Genomic DNA, 9,096 nt, shown 5'->3' with positions numbered 1-9,096 from the left:
GATAACTTTGAATGATTCTGGAAATTGTGATGCCAAAAATAATGTCTTTAATATTAATTATATATGTATGTATGTATATAAATATATATTTAATATTTATGTGCATATACAAAAATAACAAGAATGAGAGATAATTCTGATAAAAGAAAATTGAAGTGTATTTTAAATTTTTGAGGGGGCTTCCACACCAGCCCTCACAGGCTCCCTCTTCCGCCAGCTCCCCCTGCCCCCTCCACACCCACCCATATACGGGAGCTCAGCCACCGGCCTGGGCATCTGCCTCGGGTTGCCTTGCTGCTGAACAGCACACATGTGAAATTAAAAAAAAAAAAATCACCCCAAGAAAATTCCCTCTGTGCAAGTTAAAAATGAATGAATTAATTAATATGTATGTATGTATGTATGTATATAAATCTCTCTCTCTCTCCCATGTGCTCCTTACACCCCGGGACCCGCGAGGGGGCACGGGCTCCGGCCGAGGGGCCTCTCCGGCCGGCGCGGCTCCCCCGGCCTCCCCGGGCGCACAGAGCTCAGCGCCGCAGCCACTCACAGCAGCTTCTTCCCCGAAAGCCACGGCGCGGGGGCCGCTGACCGACCGTGTGAGAGGGGACGCGGCCCACCGCCGAGGGGTGTGCGGGCTCAAGATCCAAGCCGCAGCGCCACCGCCGCCACCGCGCCCGGGGAGGCGGGTGTGGAGAACGAGCCCGAGACGGCGAAGCGCAGCGACCGCGGACGGCGCAGCCCCGTCCCCGCCGCCGCCTCCGCGCGGCGCCGCCCGCCCGCCCGGCGCGCGCCTTCAGAGCCCCGTCCGCACCGCCCTCCCCCGGGTCCCCGGGCCCCCGCCCGGATTTACGCCTTCTCCGGGGTTGCTCAGCCTAATCCATTCCCTCCCACCGAGCAGGGCTGCACAAAAATAAAAGAAAAACAGAATGGGAGGAAGGCTTTGCTTTTCTTGTTCCCTTTGGCTGGGTGGCTGTGCTGAAATTGTCAGTTCTTTTTGTCCCCACCCCAAGTTCACAGTCACCTGGGGAGCTCCCGAGGGGCTGGAGTCTGTGAGAGCGGGTTGAAAACTAGCAGAGCTCCACAAAGCCCGACCAGGGCGTCTGCACCGCCGCCCGATCCCGCGGAGGGATCATCCTCCTCCAGCCGCCTCCCTCGCTCTGCGTTTCTCTTCCAACCCCCGACCTCCTCCGCTCTCCGGCCGAGCCTGCTGCCCAGCGCCAGCTCCATCCTCCACCTGCCCCCTGGCTCCTCGGTCCCCGGCCAAACCAGCGATGAGATGTGAGGCAGGAGGGGGATTTGCGAGGGGACCTGCCTGCTTCCCACTCCCATGGCTCCCTGCCTGCTGCCTCCTCCTGCCTCCTGCTTCCCTCCTGCGTCTTTCTGACGCTCCCTAGTCGCCTCTGGTGTGCATCTGAGTGTGCTTTTTAGAAATTGCTCCTTGCTTTTGCAACCCTGAAGCCAAAGTGGGGTGATGGGGGCACCTAAAGGAGAAGCGGGATGTTAAAAAGGCAAGAGACTGTAGATTTGCAACACTGGACAACCAGCGGAGTACCCTGGCTCTTCTGATCTCTGTGCCAGGTGGAGGAACTTCCCGGTTTTAGAGCAAGACACTCATTGTTCTCAGTGCCCCCTATTTCCTCCGGGTTTAGGATCCAAGGAGTCCCAGCAAAATGTTCTCCCCCTGGGCAGTGGCAAGGTGGTATCAGGGTGGTAGTTGGGAGGATTTCTCAAGAAGAAGCAACCATTGCTCCCACCTCAGTTTTGGTAGCTGGGTGGAGTTCTGGGTTGAAAGTAAAAGTTCCCCAAATCCTGGTGGGTTTAGGTGAAGGGGATTCCAGGGTAAAGTCAGAGCTGGGAGATCCTTCTAAGTGTGCATCCCCTTCAGTATCTGCCTCCCATCCCTTGCCAGCTCCAAAAGTTTAAGTTTTAAACAGTAACAAGAATTCAGTCCTAGAGGGTGGAGACTGGCAGTAAAATTTCACAGAACTCTGAGACCGACAATGAGTCATTCCCTGACTTAACTTGTCATTGTTGTTGCTGAGAGATGAGTGGGAAAGTGGGACATAGAAGAATGTTGCAGAAGTGGGAAGGGTTCCTTTTTCAGGACCCCATAGTACAGCAAGGTGTACATACACTTGATCTTGTAACCACAAAGAATTTCCCCAAGGAGATGCATTTCATAGCTCTTCCCTGAACATGCTCACTCCTTGCTTATGATGAAATAGTCCTAAGAACAAGCTGGGAGAAAGGTGTGTTTGGCAGGGGATCAGAGGTCCCAGCACTACGGTTTCAGAGACGGAAAAGGTGAGATTGTGACCCTCAGCAAGGCCTGCCTCCCCTACCTGGGGATCCCCAGAATTCCACATGCTGCTCACATCTGTACCCCTGTGGTGTCTACCATCCCAGGAGGGCAGGACCCCGTGCTGTCAGCATCACTGCTCTACCCTGGGAACCTGGCACACAGTAGGTATTCAGTAAATCATCATTGAATGAACAGTAATACTGGGTCCAATTTCTGTGGGTGTCTGTCCCCCCAGTTCAGGGACCCCTCAGGGCCCACCTCACAACTGACATGAAAATAATAGTATCACCAGGAGCAACAACAGTTCCTCAGAATAAGTGGGCTTTTCCAAGCACTCTCCACCTGTTGCATCAGCCTCCCAGCCGGGAGGTGGGCTGTGAGGGGCAGCAGGCAGCACTGCACTCTCCACTGTAACAAGGAGAAAGCCAAGGGCCACAGAGAGGAGTGCCTTTCCAGTGTCAATGCTCACTTTCCCAACTTTTGGGAGACTGGAGGCTTTTCTGCTATATTCTGGACCTGAAGCTGCAAACCTGAGTGGACATGCCGCCCTCTCTGGAGCAAAGAACCACTAAGTGACCTGTCACTTGTCACCAAGCAGAGGGATTCATCCCAGCTCATCATGCTAACTGCAGATTGGGCTAATAGCAGGATCCTCTGGGAGACATCACACTCTTCCCCTGTGGAAATGGGTGAACAACCCACGGGTTTCCTGGAGAGGATGGTGACATGGCCTCGATCTGGCCAATCAGCATTTTCCATCCTCCCTGGCCACTGTGATTGGCTCAGGGCTGGGCACCAGCCCAATCAGGCTCCACAGAGTTCAGGCCTTGGTGCTGGAAACCTAGGGGAAGAGAAGTTCTATTTCAGTTGGGAGTTGAGGGGTGGTGATGTCATCCTGTGGCAGTTGGTGGCTGTCTTGCTCTCATAAAGGCAGAGCCATGTGAAGATGGCACCAATGCCAGAACCCAGAGGTGGGGAAGGATGACTTCTGCTGATGTCACTGAGCACCAGATAAAGCCCTGCCTGAAGCTGTCTCCCTGTGAATGTCTCAGTTAAGTAAGTCATTCTCTCCTGCCCTGTTTGCTTCTTTAAGCCACTTTGGTTTTCTGTCACTGGTTTAAAACAAACAAAAACAAAACTATTCTTTCAAGTTGGCTAAATGGAGACCCTGGAACTGCAACAGTGTGGTGACAGGCAATGATGTGGCTAATAGATTCCAGAGCCCTCTGTTCAAATAGAGGATTGTAACTGACAAGGGAGAGTAAATATGGCCTCAGTGAATGGATTTGCCTAGTGGCAACTCCCAGTTCCTGGATATTAGTGTGCACACACTCAGCCGGGTCTCAGCTCTGCTGTCACACCTGCTAACCCACACCTCTCCTCTCCCACGTGCCTAGCCTTGGGGCTGGACACCCCAGGGCACTTGGAACAGCCCAGAGTTTTGTGTTGTAATTTACACAGGCTGCCCCCACGTCTGAGGGTGAGGGTGACTGGGTTCCAGTTTACAGAGGAGAAAACAGACTAGAGGGGCTTGCTGGTGAGCTGTGGGGGTGGGACTCCAATCTACCATCTGACCTATGACTTCAGAGTGGGCAGCCTCCCCACCCTTAGCCAGGATGCTTGCTAAGCCTAGGGGCTCAGGAGTCCTGCTCCGTCCATCACTCCACCTGGAGGTGAGGGTGGGGAGCGGAGGGGTGGGCTCTTCTCTATACAACACTCACCCCTACAGGGACTCATGTGTGACACCACAGACTGTAATTCCTTTCTTATGACCTGGGCCTCCTTGGCCAGGTGTGAGAGGCGCTTTGACATGTGGGCACTGCAATTCATGGGTGCACATGTGAGCAGGTACACCTATGACTGAGGGAACAGCACCCCAAATTAAAGCCCCCCATGCTCAGATGATTACATTCTGGAAGTGAGGGGTGCCCAGGGGTCAGGGGGCCAATTCTCAACTTGGGGGCAAATTGTTGTCATCCAGGGGGATGATATTTTAAATTAAATTACACATTTGCAATCCAATAGTCAAGCCCCTTTCTCAGCAGCTTTGTAGCCTCTCAGCTTTTACTCCTCTCTGTGACCACGTTCTTAGCTTCAAATTGAGTCCCATTATGGACATAAATATATCCCTTTCATGTGTCACCTTCAGAGTAAGAGACCACCGCAAACTCCCTTCCCTTCCCCTTGTCAACACCTCCACACAGGAAGTGAGGCTCTTTTGAAGCATTTGTGCTGATGTGTGAGCTAAAGATTTAGAATGACCAGGCTAGGAGGGGCCTGCCCCACATGTCAAGGGGGGTGGGCGGGTAGCTGGTGATGATTCACCTATAAAACCTCAGCTGGTATCAGGCAGTGACAACAGAGTGGCAGCCAAGGGCTGAGCAGGTGCAGAATAAGCAGATTAAATGTGTTTACGCAGCCACCTCTGGGATGGCGGCCCCGGAGCATGACTACAAGTGTGGAAGGTAGAGGGTCCCCAGAGCCTGTACCCCTAACTTCTAAAAATCAGGGTTAAGGTGTAGCTTCGAAATCAGAAAACTGGGGTTCAAAGCTTCCACCATCACTTGCTCAATTATTCAAAGCAAATGAGCTTCAGTTTTCTCATATGTAAAATTGGAACATTGAAGCCTCTCCCTCTGTATATATCACATTTTCTTTATCCATTCATCTGTCGATGGACACAGGTTGTTTCCATATCTTGGTTATTGAAAATAATGCTGCAGCGAACATGAGGGCACTATTCTCTCTTTAAAATAGTGATTACATTTCCTTTGGCTATATTCCCAGTAGTGGAATTGCTGGACCATATGGGAGTTCTATTTTTGAATTTTTGAGGAAACTCCATACTGTCTTCCACAGTGATGGCACAGTTTACATTCCCACCAACAGCGCATGAGTTTCCCTTTTCTCCACAACCCAGCCAGCACTTGTCATCTCTTGTATTTTGATGACAGCCATCCTGACAGGTGGGAGGGGATATCGCACTGTGGTTTTGATTTGCATTCCCTTGATGATGAGTGATGTTGAGCACCTTTTCATGTACCTGTTGGACATCTGTGTGTTTTCTTTACAAAAATGTATTCAGTTCCTCTGCCCACTTTTTAAATCAGATTGCTTGTTTTTGCTGTTGAACTGTTAGAATTCCTTATATGTTTTGGGTGTTAACCCCTTATCAGATATATGGTCTGAAAGTACTTTCTCCTAGTCTGTCTGTTACCCTGACCTCAGCTTTCTGGAGTCAGACCCGCTACCTTTGCGCCACGAGGTCAGCCGCGACCTCTGCTTTCTGGATGACCGGGGTCCAGGCACTCGGGAATCATCACTTCTCACACGTGTTTCCAATAGTGGGTGGGTGGGGGCTGTGTTCTGATAAAACTGCAGAGCTGTGGGTCACCATCCCCTCTTCTAGGAGTTGGGCTCTCAGGAGTGCAGTGTGGGCAGGGATGTTTCCCTGAAGTCATGCGTCTGATAGTCACGTGGTCTGGAGCTTACATCTTCTAGCCCGGTTGTGATGGGGCAATTTGCAAAGGGAGGACCTTGCAGCTAAAACACTGAGCAGGTGCTTGTGTGCCTTGTTGGAAGGACCTGGAAACCAAGTTGTGTGGAACAGGGACTTCCCCAGGTCACAAGGCTCAGTTCAGACTTCTGGGTTGCAGAGGTCTGCTCTGAGCCACTGTCACTGAGGAGGGAAGGGCCTCAGGCAGGAGGGAGGAGCTTCAGGATTGCACTTGCCCTGATTGTCAAGGGTCAGCTCTGGTGACATGTAGCACATAGCTTAGCTTTGGACCTGTAAGAGGAGAGATTCTTGGGGGAGGGCTGGCTTTTTCCTCTGATTGAGGGCCTACTGTGTGCCAAGCACAGCAGTCCTCTGAGTCAGTGCTGGAAAGCCAGGCACAGAGAGGTAGTGGAAAGCCTCCAGGCCACACGGTGGTAAGGGCAGCACTGGGGTCTAATGCAGACCTGACGCCCAGCCCACACTCTCTCCTTTCCCAGGACCGTGGTGATCCCACTTGTTGGGATCCCCTGATAGGGTATGGGCCCTGGGACATTCCCTGCTAACATGTCAAGAGCCTTAAGAGGGAGGTCGGGGTAATTCCTGAGTCCATGATGCCCAGAGGCTGCTCTCAGCGAGGGGCCCAGCACACACTGGGCCGAATCCTAGCTCTGTCCTGAGTCACTATCCTCCCTGCCTCAGTTCTGCCCACACAGGGCTGGAACAAGCAGACACTTTACAAGTTTTTAAGGAACCTCCAGGATACTGGAAGCAGCACCCGCCCACAGGGAGGGCCGTGGGGTCAGCTGCACTTGTCTCCTTGTCTTTTTCTCGCCTCTTTGCTGGATGAGGAGAAGTCCTAGCAGGGCCCTGGCTTGTCCCAATTCTCATCCCCTCTCATGGCCCAGCAGGGGGTGGTGTCCAGGCTGGACTCTGTCCTCTGCTCCTTCTGGGCACCCTCAGGCCCTGCACCTTGGCTGCCTGGACACTGTCTTCCAGGGGCCTCTGTGTGCTTCACCACGCACCTGGCATTCCTCAATTCTGGGCTAATCCAGTGCCTTCTGGCCCTGGGCCTCACACCGACTCCGTGCTGAGTGGAAGTGCACTGATGGACATGCTGGGCCTCCTGGACTGTCTGGGGGAGCCCGATAACCCCGTCTTGCTCATGGCCCAGAGAGACCAAAGTGGTGAGAGGGTGTGTCTCCATTCATGTGGATTTGCTCAGAGATTCTTAACAATATGAGGGACAAAAGGATGACATGAACACAGAAGAGCTGGGTGGAGGGGATGTCAGCAGAGCATGAGGTGGAGGCGAGCCCGGGCTGGTCTCATAACCCCCTCAGCCTTGACTTTCTCATCTTTAAAGTGGGACAGACTATTGTGAGGTGAGCGGGATCCTGACCCATGGCCACTGTCCTACACGCCTAAGAAAGAGAAGCTCACTGACTCCTCATGGAAATTTGTGGGGCAGGGACAGCCGTTGTCACCCATTCCTGCAGAAGAAGTAACTGAGGCACAGAGAGGACAGGTGAGGTGACCACCCCAGGTTACAGAGCCCAGGCCATCTGGTTCCAGTGTCCAGGCTCATGATCGGTGCCCACTCTGGGTGTCCCCCCTCCCTTCACCCTCCACTGGGACCCACGGCCGCAGCCTCATCTCAGTGTGATTGTTCATGGGGAGCAGGGAGGGGGCACTGAAGGCCCGTTTCTCTGAGCACTGCTTTCCCAGGAGGATCAAGGGGTTGGTTTTATTCACTGCTGGACACCCAGGCCTGGGCCCAGGCCAGCCACCCTGCAAGGCCTGAATCAATGATTATTGAGTAAATACATGAACATCTGCATGTAGCTGCATAGTGCCCCATTTCCTCATGTTCACAGCACACCTGGCTGCACGGCTGACACTTCTTGTCATCAGGCCTCTGCCAGGGACAGTCAAGGGGATCAGAGCTGCTCAGCTGGGGACAGGGAGCCTCAGGGGCCCTGTGGCTGTCCCAAGCCTCTCCTGGGCTGTCCCATGACAATCCACAGGGAGGCCCAGCCAGCTTCCAGGAGCAGCAATGAGGGCCTCACCCCAGGGGTGTGGAGTAGGTGTTGAGTGACTCTGCATCTGACGGGGCCCTGGGGGTCAGGCTGCTTTCAACATCCATTCCAGGCCTACACCCCTGCTGGCAGCATGGAGCTGGTCATAAAGGACACAGGCCATGGGGCCAAGGTTATAGCAGGTCCCTGTTCCCTCTCTGTGCCTCAGTGTCTTCATCTGTAATGGAGAACTAGTAACAGGGCCATGGAAGGGCTCACTGAGATCCTGCTCTGTGGCCTTGGGTAGACACTGCCCTCCTTGTACCTCAGTGTCCTTGTCTGTAACACAGAACTAGTAGCATTTTTCTTAGCCCCTTTGGCACATTTTTCTGAGTCACTTTCCATATTGGGCCCAGGGCTCTCACAGAGCTCACAGATTGGAGAGGTAATCAGAGTGATGCCCCAGCTCTGGTGGTGCCAGGGGAGGCCAGAGGGGCTGCAGGAGGGACTTGGAATCCAGAAGAACTTCATGGAGGAGGTGAGGTCTGAGCTGTGTCTCCAAGGATAAGCTGTCATCTAGCCGGAACCCACGTACATGATAAATGAGAGTGTGAATGAATGAATGAACATCCCTCTAACAGAGAGTGAGGGGGGCAGCCCCCCAGGCCAAGGCAGGAAACGCAGGGCACCCTGGGGGAACAGAGGGACAGGCTGCAGTGTGATGCCAGCCTCATCATTTATGGACAACTTGCCACCACTATAACCTGTGCTCTGGTGAATTTGGAGTCCTTGTCTGTCCTCTGCTCCAGGGTCCTGCTGTTCATTCCCAACTCTGCCCACTTGTCAAAATCTGTGTCCTCAAGTGAACATGGACCCGCCTCATTGAGGATTGTGAACAGGGTGTTTGTGTGCAGCCCGAGGCTGAATCGGGGAGGAGAGGATGATGGGGTTTCCCCAGAGCGGGATCATGGGCCGGGAGGCATCAGAGGGATGAGGAAGGCCGAGCCTCAGGACTAAAGGATCCCACTGGTGGTGGCCTCTTTCATGAGGGGACTTCACAGGGAGGAGGAAGTCATGGGGCAAGGGCAGAGCCCAGTTTGGGGTTCGCTGACCTGGAACAACTCAGCACAGAGTTGTCCAGAGGAGCTGGAGGTAGGGGACAAAGGTGCCACTGAGGTCAGGGTCAGAGCCTGAGACCCAGATGAGTGGGGCAATGGTGCAGGAGAAGGGGCTTGAGGATGTCAAGATGTTCACTCACTGGGACCTCAGGACGTAGATCT

The sequence above is a fragment of the Vicugna pacos genome, unplaced genomic scaffold, assembly GCF_048564905.1.
Source record: "Vicugna pacos unplaced genomic scaffold, VicPac4 SAC-SAT, whole genome shotgun sequence".
NCBI lineage: Eukaryota > Metazoa > Chordata > Mammalia > Artiodactyla > Camelidae > Vicugna > Vicugna pacos.
The sequence above is the reverse complement of the archived record's forward strand: the minus strand, read 5'-3'. Positions refer to the sequence as shown.